Below are 27,996 nucleotides of genomic sequence, written 5' to 3'. Positions count from 1 at the left end.
ATGACTCAGTCCTTCATATTAAAGCCTATTCGAGCTAGTCAAGGATTCCATGCTGTAGATTCTTCGCTTCACTTGTGAACCACTATAGTGTGTTTTGTAGCTGTACATGGGTTGTGGAATGAATTTATTAGCTATGTAAGCAGACGGTGTTTTGATGTGCCAAAGTCTAGCATTCTATCTTTTCATCATTGAAGAATTGTGCAACTATTTGCATTTCCTGAAAGTGGACATTCACGCCTGCATTGAATGAGTAAGAGGCTAGTCCTGTTTAGGTAGGCAAAGGCATTTTCCACAGGTGCACAGTTGGTTCTCTGTGAATAATCAATGATACCTCACACCCCAGGGAAGCCAGTAGAATGGAACAATTAAACTGCTTGTATGACTTTGCTGAACTAAATGTGGTGGCAGCAGAATAGTGTATCTGTCACTTGATTAATGTTGCATTTCGCTGCAAATAGGCTCACTGATAAAATGTCCGCTGCAGGAGACTGAAACTAGCCATTGCATAAAACTGAAAGATTGGAGTAATTTTGCTGGATCCTTGTGGCTAGTGTAGACAGATGAGCCTGATGGCAAGACCTCTTCTATCAAATTTTCAAGTTTGGTGGCTGCTTTATTAAAGCAGAGACTGTGGACACACTGCCCCTCTGTCAGCTGCATGCACTTCACTCTATGGTAATGCATCTTATCCCTGAATTATTGTCTTATCAGGATAACCATCCCTTTGATGTCCTCGGAGGTATGGGCATCCATCTCCTTCTCTTCATTAGTATTTTCTTCCACTATCACATGCTGAATAAGACTGGAGGACCCCCATGATGCATAATACAGAGAAGTTGTGTTGCAAACGTAGAATAAATGTTCTATGCTAATCTATAAATGGCTCTTCCTCAGCTATAAGTACCTCACTCTTCAGCCAGAAGTACCTTATTAAATTAAACACTCTGTGCGGAATAAAAGACTGGTGGGGTTAATTGGTTTCTTATAGAATCAGACAGCACAGAAGAAGGTCATTTGGCCCATCATTCTTATGCTGGCTCTTTGACAGAGCTGTACATTTAGTTTTACATCCCAGTCGTTCTCCATAGCCTTTCTCTTTTTTTTCCTTTCAAGTATAGATCCAATTCCCTATGGGCTTGGGCAGTTGAATGGCCTACTCCTGTTGTTGTTATACTGAATCTGCTTCCACCACATTTTCAGGCAGTCGATTGCATATTGTAACATCTTTATTCCAATATAATTAAATGTTGTAGGGTGGCCGAGTTGTACTATTAATGATAGAATTGATTTGCAGACACCTCTTGGGTGGAAACATTGAATTTATTCACAATATACTTTCAGCAGCAACTGCATGTGCTTTCAACTCCAACTCCATCTATGCACTGACTGCTGAGGTCACCCACACTACTCTCCTATTGTGTACTACAGATCATGTGACCTTCCTTAACAAGTATTATTCTTAAAGATACATTGCACAGTAAATGAAACGGTCATTTCTACATTAAACAGTTGCATTGCCAAAATTAATAATAAGGAAGGAATGCTTAAAAAAAGTGCTAGAAACATAAACAACCCATGAACACATGCTTCCAAAATTGCTCCAACTAATTATTGTGCCTTTAAAGATACAAAAGTTTAATTCTGATCCTAGAAAATAGTTGCAACTTATCAAATGATAGAATACATTGGGAAATTAACTATTACAACAGAATTTTTCTTTCTATATTTTACATTTGTATATTAAGGAATTAATGTTCCAGTTGTTTTTTTTTGTAGATTAGAAGCTTCTGGGATTAAAACATTCCCAGTACATTAAATAGATTGAAAGGGCACTCAGAATACATGACACATTGTATTATATATAAATCAATCACATGAATCTTTAAAAAGAGCACATCTAGATGACTGGAAGGTGCATTTGCTTAATTATTTATGACCTAGCTTGTGAATATCTGTTTGTTTGAAGTAAAAGCAGAATCCATGGGACAGCCAGTCCTTTAGAAATTGGAAACAGAAAAGGCCTGTTAGCATTTCATTGTGAGATCCACCCTTCTGATTTCACATTAAGTGTTTCACCTAATTCCTAATTAGCATTTTAAAAAGGCAAACTTATTTTCCACAAAGCAAGGGCATCAACCCTGGAAAATACATTCATATTTCTTTTTCATCTGCTTTTGGTTTACTATCAAGGTTTAGCTAAAAGTTGTCAAACAGAATGGCCAGGATTTTATGACCCCTCTGTGATGTGTCTCCTTCCCCCCTCCCCTCCCCTCCCCATCGCCTCCACCCCCCTGCCTCCACCACCCCCCTGCTGCCACCACCCCCCTCCCTGGCCCTCACACCCTCCCTGCTTCCTGCCCCCCCTCCTGGCAGAGGAGGTGAGCCATTTAAATCTCTGTTCAGTTCAGCGGGAGGGGTTGTAAAATCCTGGGCAATATTTTTTCCATGCTGCATTTATATTAATTCTCTTCTTCATTCTATTCTTGGGATATAAATGGGGTTCACATTAAGAAGTAACTGAGTTTCAGAGTTGTGCTTTTTATCATGCTAGTGTGTTGATGTCGAAGGGTGTCAGGGGGAAAACAGCCCATGGGTGGAATCATACCAAGCGCAAAGGGAGGTGGTTATGGTTTTTAGAGGCCCCACAAATTGCTGACGGAGTTGATCGGGACAACGTCCTAGACTTAGCCAGCTCTAGTTGCTTAAGCAATAACCTTCCCTCCATCATAAAGTCAGAAATGGGGATTTTTAATTATGTTTGTACAGTGTTCAGTTACATTCACATCTCCTCAGGTAATGAAGCAGTCTATATCCACATGCAGCAAGACCTGGACAATATTCAGGCTTGGGCTGATAATCAACAAGTAACATTCACACCACATAATTGCCAGAAAATAGCCATTTCCAAAAATAGAGATTCTACCCGCCTCCCCGTGACATTACCATCGCTAAATTCTTCACTACCAACATCCTGGTAGTCACCACTGCTCAGGAACTTGACAGCACCAGTCACATAAATGCTGTGGCTACAAGATTATGCAGGGGGCTAGGAATTCTGCTTTGAATAACTCACCTCCTGACTCCCAAAGCCTTTCTGTCATCTCCAAGGTATAATCAGGAGTGTAATGGAATGTTCTCCACTTGCCAACTGCACTCAAGAAGCATGGCATCACCCAAATCATGCAGTCTACTTGATTGGCACCAAATTCATCACCTTAAATATTCACTCCCTCCACCACAAGTGCTATGGCTGGAGTGCCTACCATCTACAAGATACAATATAGCAACTCGCTAAAGTTAATTTGACAGCATCTTCCAAATCTATGACCTTTACTGCCTAGATTGAGATAAATGGCAGAATATGCATGGAAACAGTACTATCTGCAAGTTCCCCTTCCAGGCACACACACCATCTTGACTTGGAAATGCATCATCTTTCTTCATGTTTCCTGGATCAAAAACCTGGGACTCCTTTCCTAGCAGCACTGTGGGTGTACCTACACTACGTGGCCTGCAGCAGTTGAAGAAGACAGCTCACCACTAACTTCTTAAGGGCAAATAAGGGTGGACAATAAATGCCCACCTTCCAAGCAATGTTCGCTGCTCATGAATTAATAAAAAATCTCAAGATTGTGAGTGGCTAGATGAAGGCAAATTAGATATTTTGATGCTTGTCAATGGAAAAGCTAATTGGTGAGCTTATTAGGAACAAGACTCATCCCTTCGAGTCTGTTCCTCCACTCCATTAGATCATGGCTGATTGGCCCCTCAACTTCCTTTAGCAAAATAATCTATTGATCCCAATCTTGAAAATTTCAATTTGACCCAACACTCACAGCTCTTTGGAGGAGCCAAATCCAATATAGAAAAGGCAGCTTTGCTGGAAAACACATTCACTTTTCTAATTAATGACTTCAAGCAATCAACATCAGCATCAAAGTTAGGAATAATGTGATATTACCAAACCTTGTGGGGGTCTTGCTCACCTAAATACTCAAGAAACTGCAGCACCTGGAGTGTCAGGAGGAGGAAGATCCATGCCTGAGTATCACTGCACTGCAAAGCTTTGTACTGAATTTAGTAAGCTGAGTCTTTATTTTGAATGAATGCTTAAAGATTCAAAGCAGGTAACTGGCATCAATCAAGCAATGATACAATCATATCAACAATCATATTCCTGATTTCATGACCATTGACAACCCTGACAATGTATTTTGCAGGGCACAGGCTTGCGTTCTATAGACTGATGTTAGTTGGTCTCCTGCCAACTGTACCTTAATTTCAATTAAAACAGATAAGATTCAGGAAACCCGCGGAGAATAGTGTTCTGCAAATGTGTTAGTAAGTGCTATAATTAGTTCTATTTATGCACTGATTACTGCATTTGGTTAAAACTGCAATAGATGTCCTGATTAAAACAAAAACTGTATTTCCCTTACAGAATATATTGTAGTTAATTATATCTTGGATTATAATAACTGTTGCAATATTCTATTTTAGACATTTTTAATTAGTTACCGTCTTGGACTATGATAACAATTGCAATATTTTCTTTTAGTCTAATTTTACATTTTAATTGTTTCTAAAGTAACACACATTGATATCATGAAAAGCAAACTGACAGAATTGTGTGATAGCTTAACCATCTGATATGATCAACAAAGGCACATTGTCAATCTGAATAACAGCCATGGAATGGTGAAGTGTTCAGAATATGTTGAACCAAAATGTCACAGGGTGGAAGGATGTTATCTACTTGCTGAACTCAGCTCCAAACTCAAAGAAAGCAACTAAAAATCTGGTCAAATACAATCCTGTCTTTTCTAAATGAGTTCTATGGCCATGAGGTTTTATATACACAAAGGAGTCCTTAAAATTTTGGCCTTGAAGTCAAGTAAAAGTTCCACCAATCTCCCACCCTAACTCTCTTGGAGATCCAGGGATGCTGCCCACTCTTGGTTATGCTGGGCCTGCTCTGTTTGCAAGGGCCTCCTCAGCAATTTATATGGGATGTGTTATTATATTATTCGAGAAGAGGTGGGAACTATATTGTAATGTGCATGTATGCATAAGGCCGCCTTTTGACAGTCACTTGAAATTACAATTCTGTGAAATGAGAAGCAAACCCCTTGGAAGTAGGGAGTGATGTTGGACTGGTTCCTATAGAAACTGAAATTCTGTGGAGCACGGGCAGTGAAGTATAACTGTGGCATGGGGCCACATTAAAAAGCTAAATGGGTGATATCCTTTCCGCAGTTTAGAGTATTAGTTGCCTACTAGTGTTTAGCAAAGTTGATTTTAATTTGTTTGTTACAGTAAAAGTCTTAAAACTTGAAATCTTGCTGTGTGATCCTTTCACTTGGTCACTGGGAATTAAAAGCTCTTGTTTAAAGTTATCAATTTCTCTGATGATCATAACAACAGATACAGGAGCTGACATTGAATGTGTTTCTCAGCCCTCACCATGTGCGGCATCATGATACATTTGGTACACAGACTGTACTGCAGTAGTGAGTGATGCATCAGTTATAGGCAATGTCCCTGCAGCTCTAAGAAAGATAAGACAGTTTTTGTGATCATAAAACCTTTTGGCCATAGAATTAATTTGGAAAATACAATAATGTATCAGAGCAGGTTTTTAGCTGCTTTGAGTTTGGAGCCTGAGGTCAGCAATGTCCTTTCACCCAGTGACATTCCTATTCATCAGATTCTGAACACCTCACCTTTCCATAGCTGTTGATATGCTTGACAATGTGCCTTTGTTGATCATGTCACATGGTTCAGATGTTTCCAGAGAAGTCCTGAACTGAATGCCATCAGTAAGGCCCAATCTAGCGAATCTTTTCACCATGGCCATGCCAGACTAATCTTTCAGATTCCTTAGTTTACCATGTGATGCTTCTCTTTTACCAAAGATGGTCTTTCCTCTTGCATTTCTCCTTAGTAGCTCACAGAAAGGACACACTCTCCTCTTTGCTGACCACGCTAGCCACAGTCCTTTGTCTCTGTGTGAGATCTCTGTCTCTTTTTCTGTCAGAAATTTCTGAGACTGAAGGTCTAGCTGCAATTAACACATTTACTCTTGCCTTTGTTTTCAGGTGTGAATGTTTTTCATTTTGATCCCAGTAAGTCTCATCCTGGGCCTCCCTGACTCCATAGTAACCAAGCTACCCAGGCTTTCTGAAGGCAGGATTTGATGAAGATCACATGACCCTCTTCACGATTCCATTTTACCTGGAATTAAAGAGACAATCCAAAACAGTCATGTTATACAACATCACTGCGTAAAATTGATTATTTCAAAATTCTGGGATCCACAAGATATTACAGGATGGAATCTCCTTCTGTCCCCTACAAGCTAAGTGAGGAGCTGTGTGCTGGACCTGAACTCCCTGAGCAAAGAGTTCCTTATTCCTGATCAACAGGCAGGATCTGTTGTGATGGTTGCAGTTATACTGAATGAGAGAAGATGTAATAGTCACCACAGCATGCAGGTGGACCCCACCCAAAATCTATGAAGCAGCTTGGCTTAATAAAGAATTAAATTTTGTAAAAAAATACTAACGTTGGTTCGATCATACTTAGCATACTATGCTCATTTCTTGTTTCAAACTAGGTAATCTGCCAACTACTTTTCCAAAATTCAAACTGAGATTCAGCCTCATCCATATTTCATGCAGTGAATGATGAAGTAAGGTTTTTACTCTGCTTACAATGCAGGTCTATCTAACTGTCATTTACTTAGGTTATCTTCTCTCAGTGATCTGCAATCCACACAAGGTCCAAACTACAACTAAAAAGCTCTCCCAGAAAACACCCAGATAAATTCTAACCAGAGAACTCCCCTAAGCTCCATCCATTTCCACATCAAAATAGCCTGCTCAAACTGACCTTTAAGTTAATTATTGCTCATTTGCAATTTCTTCTTTGATCTGATGAAGTGAATGAGTTTTTAAAACCTTTCAGGGTTTACTGAATACTTTTAAACAAATTCAGCTCTAATTTCCAAAACAAAACAATCTCTCTGGACTGTCATTACTGTAAGCATTGCACACATCGTGCCTCAGGTTCACCAGCTAAGTAAGCCCACCTGCAGTTTTATGATTCTACCTTTCTGGCTATTAACCTCTTAAGTCAACATGACCCCCAGTGATTTGAGGGTAATAGATTCCAAGCTTGCTTTAATTACATTTAGCCCATTTTCTACATTAAACTTTAATCCCTAAAACTACAAGTCACACTCTAAAACTAAAAGGTATATTCTAAACACATGAACTAGATATTCACAACAATACATCCATATTTACAATGGTATCTGTGTATGCAAACTTGCAACATTGTACTTACAGCCTAGATGTGTCTCCTATTTCCTTAGGATGGACAGTGGAGAAATTTCTATGATCCAAGAAACTCAACTTTTTAGCTTCCCAAATTCCTGTAAATGTTGCTATTTAACTGGAAACTATGATTTCAAAACAATTATTATACAAATATGGACAGAACGAATAGCTGCAAAAGGGGGACTTATTTACATTCACATACTCTGATCCAGTTATATCCTGGGTCCTCTAATTATACTTTATCTGAAGGCTACACTTTGTCTGATTCTCCATGCGCAACACTGTGGGTTATTAACTAGAAATTGGTCAGAAAACCAAATGAGAAAGGAAGTGATGTTGTGAGAAAACTCAGATACTTACTTTCTTACCTCAGAGGTCAGGAACCCCAGTTCCCGGAGGACCTTGGGCCTTTTGCACATGTACCAGCCGGGAATTGGCCGCACATGCGTGATTTGTGCCTTTTAAGTTCTTAAGGCCAGGAATCGGCCCTGCCTGCCTGTACAAAGGAAAGGAAATAGAATGGCATGAAAATAAGGTCAGGTGACCTAATAACGGAGTGCCACTGTGTTGAGTGCATCCAGGGGAGCAGGACACTGGAGGGTGAACAGGGGCAGGTCCTCAAAGAAAGTCTGGGGCAGGGACAAAGACCGAGACCAGAAAGAGGTCCTAGAAGTCAAGTTAAAAGAAAGGAGTTCCCTGTTAAAAAGAGAGCTGTGAGGAGCAGACTTGAAGTGGGCTTGAGAGAAGCCCTGAAGATCCAAGGAGACAGCCGATGATTGCTGACCCCTTAGAGCAGGCTTTTTGGAGCAGTGCTGTTCCGCTTGGCATGGCTGGTGATCTGAAATTGTGCTTGGGAGGTCAACTTTGGGTTTACTTGGAGATCTAGGGGAAAAGAATCTCAGAAGGTGAGATTGAAACCCAGCCAGGTGGGCCATTATTGTAGCTGTCTGAGTGGAGGCAACATTTGGAGAGAATTCCAAGATCAGTTCTTCAAATGCCAAGTTTGGGAATCCTCATGAGAAAGTCAAAGTTTCAGTGAAACTGTCTGGCTCACAATGTGACAAACATCTGGCGAGGTTGTTGAGAGATCCTTGGGCCAGAATATTGCCGTTGGCATGCGGGGATGGGCCCAACATGCCGATGTGCAAAATGACACGGGATGGCGTTGGGTGTTTGTCCTGACATCATCGCGCATCATTCCATAATTGCATTTGGCGGGCAAGCACCAGAGGCAGCTGCGTGCCCGCTGAACTGTCAAAGGCCTATTAAGGCCATTAAGGAAATTGTTAACATCATTAATACTGTTGTCTGTTCAACCTTAAGATTGGCGGGCAGACAAAGAGCCAAAGCGGCCTTCACATTTTTCAGGAAACCTCATCCACGGGCAGGATGAGGTTTCCTGAAGGTTCAATAAAATAAATAAATTTTGCTAAATTGACAAATATGCCCCAGCTCATGTGACACTGTCACATGAGGGGACATGTTTGAATAATTTTTATCTTTATTTAAGTCTAAAAAGTTTCATTATGTACTTAATCTCCCTGAGGCAGCTCCATGCCTCAGGGGGATTGCTGCACTCTTACTGCCAATGCCTTAATTGGCCAACTCATGTAAAATGGCAATGTGCAGCCAATCACAGGCGGTGATCGGCTCTACGCCTGCCTCCACCCTCTCACGCCCGACATAGGTAAGATGCTGCCCTTGGAATCTGCTTTGTTCGCATCTGTCATTTGCTTTGGAGTATGGTGCGTCTGACCACAGTTTGCTGGTTAATTCACATGTACCTCATACTTACCCTGAATAGAGTAATAGATAGATATTGTAAATAGTTTTATCCTTCTGAATTTGTATGTGCCTGTAAACATATTGATGAGGTGAAGGAATAGTGGATATTTGAATCATCTTCTTGTATTTGCATTGAGATTTTCCCAACCTTTTTGTTTGGTGCAATAAAGTTCTTTTTTCTTGTTTAATAAATATGTTATTCTTTGTGTTAAAAGTTCATCAGCAAATTCCTGTGAATTTGTTCAGTAACTTTCCTCCACAGTTTCTAAAAAAATTGTTAGGATCTATCAAGCTAGGTTTCAATCTAGGATCTGACTTGCCCAGGATTAACATCAGCTGGGATCATAATACTGAATCTCCAGATAGTAAGGAGACACTTTTAACGTTAAACTGTTGAACAATTAATAATAGATCCACACGAAAACCAAGACCAAATCCAATGCAAACTGAAGGTGTGTAATATTCTAAATAATCAGCCAGAGAAAATTGAGAAAGATTCAGGCAAAGAACAGATTAAGGTTAATAACCCTAAGGGCAATTAAAATAGAGAACCTATTATGAACATTTTACTTAATAATTTGACTGTTTAAGTCCAAATTGGAAGTATGTCTCTGAACATGTGCCAAATCCATTGTGTTAAACCTCCGACCCATTAATTAAGAAGTGAAGACGTATTAAATGGTGCACAATAGCCTATCTGTATGACTTTATCCCTACAATGTTCCACCACATATTGCTGCAGGAAAATATCACAAAATAAACCTACAAACTCATCTTCCAGACCACCTTTGCCAATTTGATTGGTCCAGCCTATATAAAGATGTGAATCCCCTAAAACTGTTACATTGCCTTTCTTACAAGCACCAATAATTTGTGTTTAATGCTCTGCCTGATGATTAAACAATTGTTGGTAACCTAGCAGTGCTCCCTGACTCTTGCTTTGTTTAATTCCCACCCATGCTGATTCTAATTCCTAATTTTCTGACCCAAGATCCTTTCTCACTAATGTTCCTCTGTCATCCTTTATTATCAAGGCCACCCTTCCTCCTTTTCTATTCTGTTTTCTCAAAATGTTGTGTATCCTTAAATATCTATTTCCCAAACTTGGACACCTTGTAACCATGTCTCTGCAATGGTGAATAGATTGAAACCACTTATCTCTATTTGTACCATTAGTTCATCTACCTTTTTGCAGTTCCTCCACATATTCAGATAAAGTGACTTCAGTTTTATTCTTTTACTAGTATTCCCTGATTAGACCTTATTCTCTGATGCACTATTACCATTAAACTCTGATTCTTCCCGTCCCACTCAGATTTTCTTTACCTTCATCGATAGACATTTTTGTTGCCTCGACTTCATTCTTCAGGTTTCTAAAGCACTCTTCGCCTGGACCGTCCTCCCCTTATGTTAATTTAAATTCTTTTCTCCCTAATCTGACCATATTTTCTGGTGCACTCCTATGTTTTTATGCTCTGTCCCTTCCTGTCACAATTTGGTTACTGTTATCTGTATCATGACCCTGGGCATTAGTGCACTGATCCTTCCTTTTAACTTTCAAAATCTCCCTTCTCATGAAGCCTTTGCCCTACTATTTCTATAGCCCTAGTTATACAACTCACCAGAACACTGGCCCCAGTGAACGCCATCTCAATGGTACAGTTCCATTTTTCCAAAGTATTGGTGCCAGTGCCCCATGAATTGAAACCCATTTCCCCCATACCAATCTTTGAGCTATATATTCAACTCTCTAATCATATACCAATTTTCTCTTGACCCAGGCAGTAATCCAGAGATTAGTACCTCTGTCGTTCTGCTTTTAATTTAGCCTCTAGCTGCCCAAGTTACTTTAGCAGGACTTCTTTTTTAGTTCCACACATGCCATAGGTAACCACATGCACCACATCAGCTGGACCCTTTGCCTCCCATTCCAAGTTCCTCTTCAGCCTGGAGATGCCCTTAATGCTAGCGCCAAGCAGGCAACACAATCTTCATGTATCACACTCTCAGTTGCAGAGAACAGTATTCAGCTCCTTAATTATACAGTGCCCCACTCAAATTACATTCCTTTTTATTCATCCCACTTGACTGGCTCCCTGAACCACAGTGCCATGGTCAGTTTACTCGTCCTCTCTGCAGTCTTTGCTCTTGTTCACACAAGCTGAAAGAACCTTGAACCTGATGGACAGTTGCAGGGTCTGGGGCTCCTCCATTGCTACCTTTTGGGTCCCCATACCTACCTCAATCACAGCCACACCCTCCTTTTCCTGACCACAGACCAGTTAGCAGTATCTAGCCTAAACAGTGCGACTGCCTCCTGGAACAAAGCATCCAGGTAACTTTCCCCCCTCCTTGATGCATCACAGTGTTTGAAACTCAGACCCCAGCTCATCAACTCTGAGCCGAAGTTACTTGAATTGTAGACACTACAGATGTGGCTGCCAGGTCCCATATGCTACACCTGCAACAAATCACCTACTCTGCCACCCTTATTGTGTTTATTTAGTTAACTAGTTTTTAAGTTTAGAAATATCACTCAACCATTACCCAGTGGTTATATTAAACAGCTTAACTAGTTTTGTTACACATTTAATGTAATGTTTATATCTCCCCAATATCAGTTTGAACTACTGCTCATGTTTAGAGGGAATAAATTCTTAGAACTCACCAACCAATCACCTACTTCCTTACCTTATTAATGTCTTTGGACACTCACCAGCTACTGGGGACTGAAAAAAAATTAAAAAGCAACGCCTCCTTCCCCTTCTGCACCAAATTCCCAAGTTAGCACTCATTCCTAACTGCACTTAATTCTCATCTCCACTCTATGCACACACTTTGTGCAGTCACAAAACTTATTTGCTTTTATAGAGGACTGGTGACTTACAGCCAGCTTACAACTGCTAAGTCAGCTTTCTGCCACAGTAAGTAACATCTATTCAGTTAACCACTGTGATGGTCATTAATAGTTAATTAATGAGATCGTTGATGAATTAGTAACACAATTATGATTAACTACTGCAGAATCACAAGACCGCTGTGACCCTCAGTCAAAATTGGAATTTAAAATGTTCTTTTCTGCTAAAATGATTGACATTTTTAAAAATGTTCTTTCTCTATTCAAAAATCGATTGATATTTAATCAATTGTTTTATTATTCTATTCAACTGATGTAAAGGCAATAATGGCTTGATGTCAAAACAATCACTACTGCACGAATCCTCTTCCCGTCTCAATACTCCCACACTTGGCTGTCTGTTATTGCCTGACTAATTGAAAATTCAAGGTCACCTCGTGGTGAATGGATGTTGTCTGATGGTGAGGTTGGTGTGGAATTGGTGTAGAATTCCTTGTTTTTTTCTGGAAGGAAGACTCCACAGTGACGAGACAATTGTCTTTATTTTCCAATGTGGCTGGCCAAAGCCCTGGAAGGGAACAAAATTGCTTTGTTTATCTGCTGTCAACATTGAGGCTGATGTTTGTTGGCATCAGCACAGTTGAATAAATGCAGCATTAAATCATGTCTTTTTATGGATCTTGGACACTGTAACCAGGACAGAGGGAAGCTAATACCTGAATAGATCTCCCAAAACATTGAACACAACGGGTTAGACTACTGGGTGGAGGAAGAATGTAAATAAATAATAAATGATGACACGTAGAAGGGTGTGAATGAATATTGGTTGAAATACAGAATTCCCTGTTAGTGCAAGTGCAGGTAGATAAGGTTATAAAAATGCGTGATATCGTTTTGGGTTTTATATAGGGGCACAGAGTACAATAGTAAGAATTAATAATCAATTTATACAAAACATTGATCAGATCACAATTGGTTTACTGTGTGCACCACATGATAGAAAAGACATTAAAGCCATAGAGAGCATATAAGGTAGAAGCACCAGGATGATACCAAGGATGGAAGAGTTCTGAGGAGAGACTTGAAATATTAGGACTGTTGTAAGGGGGAAGGATGCTGGTTGTCAAATTGGGGCAGAATGCAAAAATCCACTCAAAGAATTGGAAAAAATGTATTCGAATCGTATTGTTTGCACAAAATAAAGGGAAGTGAATCTTTATCCTCTTTACCTACCAGTCTGTGATTTTCCATTTATTTCAACATGCAGGCTATTGGGAGGGTTACAGATGGGGAATTTCTATACCATTTCTTTCTCTGTATCTTCAAACAAGTTGGAGTGTTCATTCTTTACCTTTTTTTGATGCTTCAAACGAATAAATGATTATTTTTGCTACTCCTCAAAATGGTTTCCTTGTGAGTTTACATGATAAATTTCTGTTGGCACAAGAGTGGAAGAAGCAACCATGTCTTACAAACAGCAAAAGCTGGCATATCCTGTCAATGGCGTGCCTCACAACCAATCATCATACGTTTCTGGGACCAGAACTGTGATAGATTATGGGAGGACCAAGATTGATTAAGTAAAATGGGCAGGCTAGTGGCAGGTGCTATTAAATGTGGATCAATGTGAAGCAATACATTTTAAGTGCTGTGGTGGGGGGGGGGGAGAAAGAATGTAAATAAACATTAAATGGTGACATGTTGAAGGGTGTGAAGAATATTGGTTGAAATACAGAACTCCCTGTAAGTGCAAGTGTAGGTAGATAAAATTATAAAAATGCTTGATAACATTTTGGGTTTTATATAGAGGCACAGAGTACAGAATAGTAAGAATTAGTAATCAACTTATACAAAACATTGATCAGACCACAGTTGGTTTACTGTGTGCACCACATGATGAAAAAGACATTAAAGCCATAGAGAGCATATAAGGTAGAAGCACCAGGATGATACCAAGGATGGAAGAGTTCTGAGGAGAGACTTGAGATATTAGGACAATTTCCCCTGAGGCAGGGAAGGTAAAGATGAGATTTAATTGAAGGTAAATTTGGGAAAAATACACTTATTCCGGTGTGGAATTTTGAGATGAGAACTATTACTGAGAGAGTGAGCAGAGAGGTTAGAAATTGTTTTTTTTCTGTAGATAGAAGGTGGTTGAAACATAGACCGGGACTTTAGAGGGGCCCCAGACAGTGTGTTGGAAGATGTGGTGTGAGGGTGGGGGGTGAGGGTGGGGGGCTGAGGGGGGGGGGGTGGTGGGGAAGGGTTGGGTGGAAGGGTAGAGGTTGACATGTTTATTGCCTTCCTACCACTGCTGGCATTTCTCCATCCTTAGGCTAATTGAAGCCCTTAACTGGCCAATTAATACCACTTAAGGGTCTCTCTGGCTGTCACTTGGTATTTTACCACCAGTGGATGGGCACTTTGCCATGTGGGGAGACCATTGGGTGACTTCCTTGTGGTATCTGGAGGGGACCCAATAAGGGCCACTCCAGCAGCAAGGGCAACCCCTGCTGAAAGTCGCCATCCCTCCCCATATCCTCATGACAGAATCTCCCCGTCCCTTGCCAGGGCATGCCTGTTTGCCCTCACTTACTTTGCCTTAATTCCAGGCATCCTCCATGGTTGGCTGTTGTGGGCCCGCTGAAGTTGCAGCTGTGGCCGCTGCTCCCGGTAGTGCTGCTGAACAGCTACTCATCATCCAATTAACCAGCAGCTCTTGGTGGGCTGGGACTTCCTCACTACAGGGAAGGAAGTCCCAAATGTAGTCAACTAATTGCCTGAGGAGGTTAAAATGTAATCCGCTCTGCCATGACTGGCCAAGGGGAGGTTGCCCCTGACTTTCCAACTAATGGATGGGGCCACCACTGTCCCATACAATCCAGGCCATGGAACGCTTTGCTACATGGAGTCGTTCAGATAGAGACCCTTGCATCTTTTAAGGGAAATTTGGATAAATATATGAAACTGAGGAAGATATCGTGCTTTGGTAAATAGAGAGCTGGGTAGTGGGATCAGTTTTGGATTCTTCTGCTAAAGAGCTGGCACAGAAACAATGGGTTGAATGGCCACATGCTGTGCTGTGATATCTGTGATTCGATTGCTGCATTGTCAAGGGATTTGGGCAGAATTTTGAACAATTTGGTGGTTCGTTATTTTTTATTGGTAGATGGTCATCATGTCTCATAGCTGCCCCAGTTCAGATTTGTTCCAGCCAAAGGATTGTGAAATTACTTTTTGAGTGATGTGACTGATTCAGCTTCTGCTCTATTTTTATGTTACAAGGAATTTAGTGCTGTAAAATGAGGAGTGGAAAAATCATGGATAAGAATTACTGTCAGCTACTTATCAGATTTGCTTTTAGGTGGACCTGTGTGCAGTGTAAAGATATCAGCCACTTACCCTGAATGATTCATTTTTTTCAAGAGCTTTAGTGCTGATCATAAATCTCCAAATACATAAACCTGCCTTAATGCATAGTCAACTGACAGGAGCAACAGCTCTTTGAGCACAAGTGCAGATTATTAACTCCTATACACAGATTACACCAGATTGCTGAGTGTGATCTATACCTATTCTATCCTGTGATAACTTGAAGGTATTGCCCTACTTACTGTAAGAGATATAGAATGTTGAAAATTAATTCTGTGAGATTATAGGATAAGGTGCTTTAACACGGACATTGGTATCACTGAACCTGATCTCAGCATCGGCAACAGTGTTTGAGATGTTAGGTTCTATAAGAGATGTTAAAATGTTTTTAGCAGCATAATATCTGGTCAAATTTAAGGCATTAAAATCACACCATGGTATAGCAGCAGCACACCAAACTATTCGCACATTTGCTATTGGTATCATAAAACACAATTTCAACCCTATGGAGATTTAGGCAATCTGTTTTAATCTGTTTTAAGACTTTGTAGAAAGACTCACTTCTAAACAATTGTGATAGTCAACAGATTAGTAAGATTGAAAAAATTGCAATACAGTGGTTTACAATAAATTATTTTCTGTCTGATAAGTTTTCTGAATGGAAATTTCAAATTCCTTAAATTTCATGCCATGGATTATTAAATGGGCTATACGCCATTTGGTACAGAACTACTTAACAAAGGCACCCAAACTCAAAGGGCTGCTTTTTCATCTTGCCATGCGGGCGCAGGCCCGACATGCATGAGCGTGAAATAGTGCACAATGACATCGGGGGAGCATCCAAGCATCATCACGTGACATTTCGGTCAGCGGGCTTGCGCAGGAGTTGGCAGCGTGCCCGCCAACAATTCAGAGGGAAGTGATTTATAAAAAGAAAACTTTTAGAGCTCATTTTTAACATGTCCCTGCTCATGTGACAGAGTCACATGGGGGGGCATGTTTTCATTAATTTTAAAATCTTTACTTGTTAAAGTTTAAAATCTTCAGCTCCCTGAGGCAGCTCTGTGTCTTCGGGGAACTTTGACTGAGCGTACCTGCGCGCATACTCTGACAGCCATGCTCGCCCTCCTCCCACCCCCACCCAGGCAGCGCTGAGTGTTTCAGCATGCATTTCACACTGGATGGCCATTATTTGGCCAGCCAGCGTTAAATTGCCGTTGGGGCCCATTTGGGGGTGGTGGACCATTGCGCAGCTGCTCCTGGGTCTGCCTGCCCAATGAGGGGAAAATCCTCCCCGAAATGTAAAAAGTTATAAGATTGAAGATGTAAAATTTGTGTGGAGAAGGGAAGAGTTCATTTTGAGATTAGCTACTGAGGTATTATTAGTTAATTATAAAATAAGCTAACTGCAACAAGTGTCATCGATTGCACATTATCAACATTTCTGAAGCCACTGCCTCTATAAATTCAGTCTTTGAATTAATAACTAAATTACCTCTTTACCTAATTATGAAAGCACAATAAAACCTTCAATGTGAGAATGGGGTGCAAATTGGTGCTTGTTGTTCTCACTTTATTGACGCAATGAAGATCAATTTTGGGCACTAACTTCCTGCACCCCCAACAGTACCAGCTTACTTCAATGATTCTCAGTGAGAAGCCACAAAGGATGCTGATACAATTTCTGGCCTCGATGTGCTCCATTATCATCAATGAACCAACTGCAGCTGCTATTGCTTAGGTTTGGACAAGAAGGTTGGTGCTGCAAGAAATGTATTGATTTTTCATTGGCTGGTGGCACCTTTGATGTCTCCATCTTAACCATTGAAGATGGTATATTTGAAGTCAAATCAACAGCTGGTGACACCCTTCTTGGTGGGTGGGGACTTTGACAGCCACACGGTCAACCGTTTTATTGCTGCATTCAAACGAAAATACAAGAAAGACATCACTGATAACAAGAGAGCTGTTCGCTGCCTCTGCACAGCATGTGAATGTGCCAAGTGTACCCTGTCATCCAGTACGCAAGCTAGCATTGGAATCGACTCTCTGTATGAGGGTGTTGATTTCTGCATCTCCATCACAAGAGCACAATTTGAAGAGTTCAATGCAGACCTCTTCCGAGGCACACTTGACCATGTTGAGAAATCCTTGTGAGATGCCAAGATTGACAAGGCTCAAATCTATGACATTGTACTGGTTGGTGGATCCACCCGTGGTCCAAAAATCTAGATATCTTCAATGGCACAGAGCTGAACAAGAGCATCAACCCTGATGAGGCTGTTGCATATGGCATAGCTGCGTGGGCTGTGTGACAAATCTGAGGCTGTGCAAGATCTGCTGCTGTTAGGTGTCACTCCTCTATCACTGGGTATTGAGGCTGCTGATGGTGTAATGACCACATTAATCAAGCGGAACACCACCATTCCAACAAAGCAAACTCAGACCTTTACTACCTACTCTGATAACCACCCTGGTGTGCTGATTCAGCTGTATGAGGGTGAAAGAGCCATGATCAAGGATAACAGCTTGCTGGGCAAGTTTGAGCTGACTGGAATTCCACCAGCTCCATGGGGTGTGCCTCAAATTCAGGTGATGTTTGACGTTGACTCTAATGGTATCTTGTGTGTGTATGCAGTGGATAAGAGCACTGGAAATGAAAACAAGATCACCATCACAAATGACAAAGGTCACTTGAGCAAGGAGGATATTGAATGGATGGCTCCAGAAGCTGAAAGACACAAAACTGAAGATGAATAGCAACGTGAAAAAATTGCTGTCAAAAATGCTTTGGAATCTTTTGCTTCCAACATGAAGGCTACAATTGAGGATGAGAAACTAAAGGGAAAAGTTGGGGATGATGATAAGCAGAAGATTTTGGACAAATGTGATGAAGTTACCAGCTGGCTAGACAAGAACCAGACTGCTGAAAAGGATGTGTATGAGCACCAATAGATGGAGCTGAAGAAAATCTGCAATCCTATCATCACAAAGCTGTATCAGGGTGCTGGTGGACCACCAGGGGACTTTCCTGGTGCTGGCAGTGCTCCTTCTGGTGCCATTGCATCATCTAGTCCAACAAATGAAGAGGGTGATTAAAGCAAACAGCATGTCTATTGGTCATTCGTCTTTGACTGGGATCAGCTAATAAGTGCACTTAGATCAGTTTACAAGACATATATTTTAAGACCCATGAAACTGTGAAGTGCCAAAGTTTTGGATGCATGTGAACGTCAATATAAAGAATACATGTCAGTCTTAATAAAACCCTTATGACCAGAAAAGGAAAAGAACGCCTGAAAGAAATCTGATTCAATTTTAGTTGAGGCCATTTTCTTCAGGCCTCTTTAGCAGCTGTCTAAAACAGGACCAACACTTACATTTGTAAATTAAGAGACTAAAATCTGTTTCAATACCCCCTGCAGAAATGGCTGTGCAAGGAATAGAGCAGGATCTGGATCTCCTCTGCTCGTAATTCTACAGTGTGTGCTGGGACCTAACTGTAAATCATTTTTTTAATAAACATTTTTCAGAAAACACTCCTACAGAGACAGGAGGCCCAGTAGGGCTCTCCTCAGCCTCAGAGCACTTGCAATCACTGTTCCCCTACACCCAATCCAGTCCCATTGATGCTCCAGCCTGCCTCCCAGGATTTACCTCCAGGCTGGTGCCAGTGACACCAATGGTCTAATATTCATCTACTTATAGTAGGTGGGCTGCCCCTGGAGGTGTGACAGATGTTGCATGGCACCTCACCCAGATAATGTGAATGAAGAGAGGCCCAATTTCAGGCTAGCTTCAGCTATCTATGTTTGGGCACATGCTGTTTTTTGTGTTCAAAACTGTGCGAAATCCAATTCTCCCCGCTACGTGTTTCATGGCACTTCACAAAGGTGGAAAAGGATTCCAGAAAGAACCAGGAAGTGACTGAGAGATGGGGTTTTTTTTGAGACTTTTTCAGGTGGAGAGCGTGTGAGAAAGGTGCAAAGTGGCAGATTGTTACTGATGGTTAAATGGAGCGATGAGACATTGCATAAGCAGGTTAGAAGGCTCGTGTTGACACTTGGGACTGGATGAGGTTTTGGAGATAGTCTGTGGAGAAACCAGTGGTGAAGAACAGAGATTTGAATTCAGCACACTTCCACTTTAATTATTGCTGAATGGGAATTGCCAATTCATTGAAGTTCAGAAAATGAGCTTCCTCAGCTGCACAAGCTGTCACAGCCAACCAGTTAGCTGTCTAATTGTTTAAATTACCTCAATCCCAGGCTGATTGATTACACAGACTAAAGAACTTTTGGGAAGGAAGCTTGAGCAGTGTAGAGGCTATGCAATACTGAAGCAAGCCTCTGAGGCCTCCCGCCCCATTCTATGTCCCAGGAACTAAGCTTCCCACTGAAGGTTAAGGAGCCAACCTCCAATATGCATAGCCCTTGACCCCAGAAATTGGATCGTCAGTCTTCGAGGCTGGGGACAGAAGGAAATCCCTGCAAGATAAATTACGGCAAAAGGGAAAATCCCAACAAGGGCTAAGCTCAAAATCAGATTGGTGGTACTTCTGTTGCTCTAATTCTGGTCTAATTTCCTCCTTTCCCTCACCATTGGCAGCTGTGCCTTCAGCCACCTGGGCCTTAGATTGTAATTTTTGCTGCATTTCCTGCTCTTGCTTTAAGGCCGGCATCAAAATCCACTTATCGACAAAGCTTTTTATTATAGCTGCTAATATCTCCTTCTTTTGTTTGCACTTCCATGAAGCATTTTGGGATGATTCGCTGCATTAGAGGTGCTACATAAATGCAAGTCTTTGTTGGTCACACATTTAGTGTGAATCTGCTCTTCTAAGGTACTAATGACATTGTCACCTTAGGGATACCCAGCATTGACCATTCTCGGATCACAATAAGAGACTTGTATTTATGGGGTAACTCTTTCGAGTGAGACTTGTATTTATATCGCACCTCTCTTAACCTCAGGACACCAAAAAGCACTTAATAGTTAATGAGCTACTTTTGAAGGGTCGTTAGTTTTATGGTGTAGGAAACACGCAGCCAATTTGTGGGCAGCAAGTTCCCACAAACAGCAATGTGATAATGAACAAATAACCTGTTTTTTAAATGGTGTTGGTTGAGGGATAAATATTGTCAAGGACATTGAGGATAATTCCCCTCCAGTTCTTCGAAAGCTAGTACCGATGATATGGGAGCAGATTAAAATCAGCAACCGGTGTAACACCAATTAATTTATACACTTGGTTATTTAAATAGCAATTACATATAGGTTAAAAAATAATTCATCTTCTTATACGGTTAACATCCTTCTGAAGCCATTTCAACACATACAATATTGTTTATCTGCTTTCCAACAATTTGCGATTTTTATTTTGGTATGTTCAGTCAGAAAACTGCTCTAAATCACCTGCTAGCTTCTCCCTTCAATAAACAGGGACTTCAAAAAAGAAATTTAACGTCTTTGAGGCAAATAGGTCAAAACACATTCCGTTAACAATCACCAGCTCAGTATGACAACACTTAAGGAGTATGTATGTGAGTACAAGATGAATTAGAGGCAGATAATAAGATTATTTTGAGCGAATAAAAAATGATGAGGGAATAACTTTAAAGAATGATTTGATCCTAATCAGCATTCCAGTTTGCTCCAATCAGCTGATCATTCTATTAATAGATCAGGCATTATGTGGTGATTTCCCAATCCTCTTCTTCCAAGGTTCCTTCGCACATTCCCGTTACATTTTCTTCATTAAGGTACAGTATTTTACAAATAGGAAGATGCAAATAGGCTGTATATGGCAACTGTGGTGATTGATAATATTTATGTCACATCACCAAGACAGGTAGCAAAACATGACAAATTATCATATATTCTCATCTCATTCAGATCATAGTTGTCTTCTTTGTAAAATGTCCAGTCAAGGCTAACTATGAAATGATGTTCACCATTGGAGTGGGCAATAAGAATGCAAATGGTTAGCAGACACAAATCCTTCACCTATTTGTTCTTTGTTAAAAGCACCATAAAAATGCAAATAGTTATTAGTCTGTTTTCAGGATTAATCTGGCATTATAAACACTCAGTTTTCTGCTCATTGATTACAGATTGAAGGTAATTCCACATGTGACCTTACCCTGGTTTTCCATGTTGATGAACTGAAAAAGAAATCCTGGTTATTTCTTGATCAGCATTAACCTATGGTGCAGATAACCCATGTTGCCACGATTGTCCTCATTAGTACCTGGCATATTAAGGGATCAATGCTGAAATAAATCATATCAAGCTAGTGCAGATTAAATAGGTGCCTTCCCCCAGTAAAATAGTAATTTTAAGAAGTTACAAAAGGAATGACAACAGGTCCCCTCTCATCCCTGTCCTCACCTTGTATGCTATTGAGCTTGTTCTCACTCTGCTTGATACCTTCTCTTCTATGCCTCTGGGTTGTAATTGTGGCAAAGGCCCCTTTTTATTGGGACAGCCCATTTACTAAACCTGACCGCCTGACTTGATGTGATTGTTTAAATTCAGGTCCCTGAATACTGAGATGGCAGTCAGCTGAATCTTTGCTTGGGACTACCCTGTTGGATGTCACCCCAGTATTCAGACACCACAGCACTCATCATCTCCTGGTCACCAGGGCTGCGAAGGACATTCCGCTGCCAGTAGGCATGAGTATCCCACTAGATACCAATCCAGTTTTCAGAGATCCAAAACCTTGTCAGGACCACTCACTGGTCCTGTCTGGAGTGGGATTCACACCCATAATCTTCCAACTAAGAGGCAGGAATGCTGCCCCTCAACCAAGGCTCATTCCTGTACTGAACGTGGCTGAGTAAAAATAAAATAACAGGCAACAGAACAGGTTTGCATTGAATATAGCATGCCACAGTGAATCCAAACAAAATACCCACTTCAACCTGCTTAAAATAATCATTCAATTAAACTTAAACACTGCTTGACATGACAGAACCATCTACGTTTTTTCAAACTACTGTTGAGTATACTGCAAACATATTGCGGTACTGATGGGAAATCTACTGGCCATGACTATGACTTCCACATCACTGAGGGACAGGACACATTGAGAGAGAGTCAGGTATCACTACAGGTAGAATGAAATACTCAGAAAATAAAACAAAAAACTGTGTGAGGGTGAATTCATATTTATTTATTAATAGCTTGTGAAATAGGTAGGTAAGTTCCAAACATTAGAATTAAGGGGTCTATCCAACATCTATTCAGGAACATGGGACAGAATTTTGAGGATGGCGGGCGAGCGCAGTTGGTGAGACCGGGAGTGGCTGGGAAACAGCCCACTGCCGGCAATCGGCCCATGGCTGCGATTTCACACTGGCGGGCCAAATAAGGCCCACCCAGCATGAAACGCGGCTCTTCATTGGTCGGGAAGGGCCAAGTGGGGGTGAGGGCCTGACGGTTGCTGGTTCCAATGGCGACCTGGCAGCCGGTTTAAAAAATGGCCCAGGCAGCCCCATAAAGGCTGCCATGGAAGAACGTCTGTCTTGCGTTGTCTTGATGGAGGCAAGTACGGCTAGAAACACCAGGCAGGAGGACAGGTCGGGTGGGGACTTGCCCACCCCCCACCCCCCCCCCCCCCTCCCCAACCCCCTCCGCTTTTTGGATGAGTGCCTCACGGTCTTGCTGGAGGAATTGGCTGCCAGTCAGAGACAGCCTTGTCCTCAGAGATGAGGGGAAGACACACCTCACCAAGAGAGCATGGGAGGGGTTGCCAGCGTTGGTGAGCAGCCATGACATGGTGCAACACAATGGGGAGGCAATGGTGCAGTGGTATTATTACTGGATTAGTAATCCAGAGACCCAGGGTAATGCTCTGGGGACCAGGGTTCGAATGCTGCTATGGCAGATGGTGGAATTTAGATTCAGTAAAAATCTGGAATTAAAAGTCTAGTGGTGACCATTGTCGATTGTTGTAAAAACTCATCTGGTTCACTGATGCCCTTTAGGGAAGGAAATTTGCCATTATTACCTGGTCTAGCCTACATGTGACAGTAATCTTGTTGACTATTAAATGCCCTCTAAACCAGGGCAACTAGGGATGGGTAATAAATGCTGGCCTGGCCAGCAATGCCCACTTCCCATGAACGAATAAAAAGACATGGGTGCAGTGCCGGGAGCAGTTCAAGGACCTGCTGTGCTCAGGAAGGGTAATACCATGTTGGCATGGGTCAGTGTGCAGAACTGTTAAGGTATGGCTGTCCTCCTGTGGACCTCAGGGGTGCTAGAGCCTGAGTGTCAACTGGCAATGACGCTGGAGCTGGCCATGAGTGTGAGCCCTTGGCAGCTTGGACTGAGTGCCTTGAGGCTCGAGGGCCACGACTTGGATGTGCCCTGCAAGGTGCTCCTCGGCTGGGGTTGGCCAGGCTGCAATGGCACTGCAGATAGAGAGGGGACTAATCAATGCTCCTCTGTCCTCTCAGGAGAAGATGAACTATAACCAGACAGAGAGGGCACATAGAGGAGGAGGCCTACCCAACCTGCGGCTGCTCACCAGGGTCAAGCAGGACTCCCTAGAGCTCGAGAGCCGGCATGTGCAACCTGACGTGGAGAGGTGGGGGTGCCAGAGGAAGGTAAGACTGTAGTGCACGTAGATGAGAGTTTTGGATTGTGCAACCTTTCTAGTGTAGTCTCTTCATTGGTGTGAGCCTTGAACCTGGAGTCCCCATTGATCATTGAAAGATGATAGCACCATGATGCAGATCTCCATAGTCTCACCAGGGTGTCTGGCATGCACAGTGACAGTGTGATGACTTAAAGTAATGACATGTCCTTGCTCTCCCTTTTAGATTCACCAGCATGCACTCACTCTCTGGACCCCATCAAGCCATCCCTGATGCCAGAGGACCACTGGGCTTCACTTGCACCTACGTCACATCCAATCTCTGAAGCAGGCACCAACGCAGATACCAGCACTTCACAGGGCATTAGATCAGTGGGTAGAATGTCAGTGCACATTGGTGAGGGCACTTCACACTTTCTTGAGGTGCAGGCGGAGGCAGAGAATGCCCAGGGCGCAGGCAGTCGGAGGACGGCTGGGGACCAGGATGATGCTCAGTCGGAGGTTGATGATAAGCCTCTGGCATTGTCCATTAGCGGCAGATGCTGGATATCCAGTGGGATGCGCAGGAAGATCTGGCGGAGATCCATGATGGACTGCTTGTCATGGTCTCCATTGTGGAGGAGTCCATACAGAGTGTGAACACTGCGTTGACCTTCATGGCCGATCACACTGCCTCCTCTGTTGAGGGAGTGGAGCTCCAGGAACAGAATCATGGGTTCCTGGGTTTGTGCTCCGACCTGCAAGCCCTCACACAGGCAATAACCTCAGGTCAGTGCCAGTGTGGGAGATGGATGAGGCACTCAATATCCCAACTAAGTGCCTGTCCATCCATGGTGAGCAGGGATGTTTTAGAGCAACCTCACATTGGCACAAGAGATACTTGTCATCTCTGAGGGCTCCTCTCAGGGTGCTCTGGGTGTCACCAGCAGCTCCTCCGCCCCTCTGCCAGTGACCGTGGCATCTGATGAGGCTGCGGTGACTGGGGAGATGCCAGCCATGGCACTGGCTGCTCCCTCCCAGGCAGGGCCACCATAGGCTCCACAGGCTCCATGGGCCAGAGGATGACTGCCAAGGTCATCAAGGCCAAGAAGACATCAGAGTCAGCAGGCTGTCTCCAATTCCAGTGCCAGGGAGGGGCTGGGGGACACCAAGATGTAGCGCTCGCAAATATAAGTTTAAGGCACCATGAGCACAAGAGGGACAGTTACTGGGTGATTTTCCGTTCATTTATGTTTGGTTTCTCTGCCTGCTGGTGTGGACATCAACACCAGTAATTGTGAATGATAACATTAAATTTGCTTTCGTTCTGTTGGTCTGACTTTGCTTCACAATTTTTGTTTCTGGTGCAGGGCACTCCAGTATGTAATGCTGGACGTGAGTGGCTGGATTCTTTATTGCACAGGCACAGAGTGGACTTTGGGCGCAAATGAAAGGGACATTTCAGACATTCGGGATGGAGGCGGCAGCCCTGGCATGAGGTTGAAGCTGATCTTTGGCAGCCTAGCTGAAGGAGTGTTGGATCAAGATGTCCCTGGTGTCCCTGCCTCCCTGCAGGTTACCGAGGTCTGGATCCACGCCCTCAGCATTCTCCTCACCATGCTCCTCTTCTGACTCACTACTGGACTCATCACCTGTGGCCTGTGGAGCTGCGTCAAGTTCCTCTTCCTTCAGTGCATTCCCCCTTGCCAGTGCCAGATTGTGCAGAGTGCAGCATGCAACCACTATTAGTGACACCTGCTCCGGTGGGGGGGGGGAGCATTGTAATGCACCCCCCAAATGGCCCAGGCATCGGAAGTGTATGTTGAGAAGACCTTTGGTCCTCTCTATCACTGCCCTTGTGGAGGCATGACTCATATTGTAATGCTGCTCTGCCTCTGTTCTTGGGAAGCTTATCACCCAGCAGCCATCCATCCAGTCAGGCTGGAGCACCGAAGGGCCTCAGCACCTGGGAGAGTCTCAGGATATAAGCGTCATGGGAGCTGCCAGGTTACCTTGAACAGGTTTGCAGAATCAGCATCCTGTGGTCACACACTATCTGCACGTTCATGGAGTGGAAGCCCTTCCTGTTGACAAAGGCACCCGGCTGACCCGTTGGTTCCTCGATGGCGACATGTGTGCAGTCAATTGCACCCTGGATGCCGGGGCACCCAGCAATTGCTGCAAAGCCTTTGCCTCGCTCAGCCTGGCTGGCCACATCAGTACGGTAAAGAATAAAGGTTGGTACCTGTCTGAACAGAGCTTCTGTCTCTATCTCATTGCAGCTGTGGACAGCTGATTGGAACACTCCACATCGATCACCCACTGACCCCTGGAAAGAGCCGAAGGCATAGAAGTTGAGGGCCACTGTGACCTTCAGAGCCACTGGCATGGGATTTCCAGCCACACAGTCGGACCTGATCTCAGGCCCAATCACCTGACAAACGGAGGTCACGGTCTCCCTTGAGAGGCGGAGCCTCCTTCAACATTGCACCTCAGACATATTGAGGTAGCTGCATCATCGTCTGTAAACCCTGGCAGCAGGTTAGTGGCGTCTTCTGCGGCCCCTTCCATGTTGGACTTCCAGCTGGCCCTGCGCCCCTTGTGCCTGCGCCTCTCCAACCACAGGACCCTCCCCTGGAACCTGTACTGGGACACCTGACTTCATTTCCCTTCTGCCCCTCTCTTCCTCCTCAGAGAAAGTGCCACCAGTGGAGACCACAACCCTTGTTATCAGGGTAATGGAAGGGTCCGCAAGGTCTTAATCCTGCAAGGGCCTGGCAGACACCAAGGAGACTTGAAGTGAAGCCTGGAAATGCTAATAATGAAGCCCCGAACAGAGGTGAAGCTGCCAAGTACCAATAAGTCACCAGCAAAAAACTATCTACTGATACTAGCAATGCTGCTCACCCCTTTTATCCCACCCGTGGATGAGGTTTTGGAGATTGTTGGCTGGTCACTTGCCAGTTTGTCGGTACAACAAGTATGAAATCGCACAGGCAGCGAAAAATCGCCATCTATTGGCTTTTTAATGGCCATAAGAGGCCTCTTAACTAATGGTGGGCACAGCTCCGGCACCCGCTTGCTCACCTGACATCACCACACGCTATTTTACGCCCGAATGGATCAGACACGCGCATGCCCATGGGATATAAAATTCTGCCCAATGAAGTATGAACCAGTGCATTTCAGTACCAATATCTGAATATGACAATAATAGCTTTGAATGTATTCCAGTTGGAGTAAGAAAGGAACACTTGCATTTTTGTAGTGCCTTTGATAGTTACAGGACATCCCAAAGCATTTTACAACCAAAGAAGTACTTTTGACGTGCAGTAAATGTTGTAATTTAGGAAAAACAGCAGCCAATTAGCATGCAGCAAGCTCCCACAAACAGCAGGCAATTATTTTTTGTGATAATGATTAGGGATTAATATTGGTTAGGACACAAGGGACAATTGTTCTTCGCTTCCTAAAAATTGTGTCATGGAATCTTTTGTGTACACCTGAGAGAGAACAGACCTCGGTTTAATGCTTCATCTTTAAACTCACCACCCCTGACAGTTCAACACTCCCTCGGCATTGCACTGTAGTGTCAGCCTGCATTTCTGTCTTCAAATCCTTGGGTGAGATTTGAAACCATATCCGTGATTTACCTGTGCTTCTTTCAATTTGGTACACTGTATTCGCTGCTCACGATGCTGTTTCCTCTATATTAGGGAGACCATACGCAATTTGGGTGATTGCTTTTCAGAGCACCTCCACTCAGTTCACGAGGGTGACCCCAATATTGTTGTTGCTGACCATTTTAATTCTCCACCTCCGTTTTACTTTGACCTCTCTGTCCTTGGCCTCCTGCAGTGTTCCTTTACAGCCTTCTGAACTCAACATTGAGTTCAACGATTGCAAACTGTAATCTGTGACCCTATTTTCTTTCCTATCTTCTTTGCTGGTTTTATTTCTTTCTTTCTTTATTTTCTTTCAGACAGCAGATCTTCAAGATTCTGTCATTCACAACTCCTTTAGGAACAACTTTTGTTTCTTTACTTGTCGCATTACCA

At 42.8% G+C, this 27,996-nt stretch overlaps 1 pseudogene; it reads left to right on the top strand.

Moving 5' to 3' along the window:
• Positions 1-15,054: 15,054 nt before the first annotated feature.
• Positions 15,055-18,453, top strand: LOC121276082 (annotated as a pseudogene).
• The last annotated feature ends 9,543 nt before the right edge of the window (positions 18,454-27,996 follow it).

Source organism: Carcharodon carcharias, chromosome 3 (genome assembly GCF_017639515.1).
Source record: "Carcharodon carcharias isolate sCarCar2 chromosome 3, sCarCar2.pri, whole genome shotgun sequence".
Taxonomy (NCBI): domain Eukaryota; kingdom Metazoa; phylum Chordata; class Chondrichthyes; order Lamniformes; family Lamnidae; genus Carcharodon; species Carcharodon carcharias.
The sequence above is the reverse complement of the archived record's forward strand: the minus strand, read 5'-3'. Positions and strand labels throughout refer to the sequence as shown.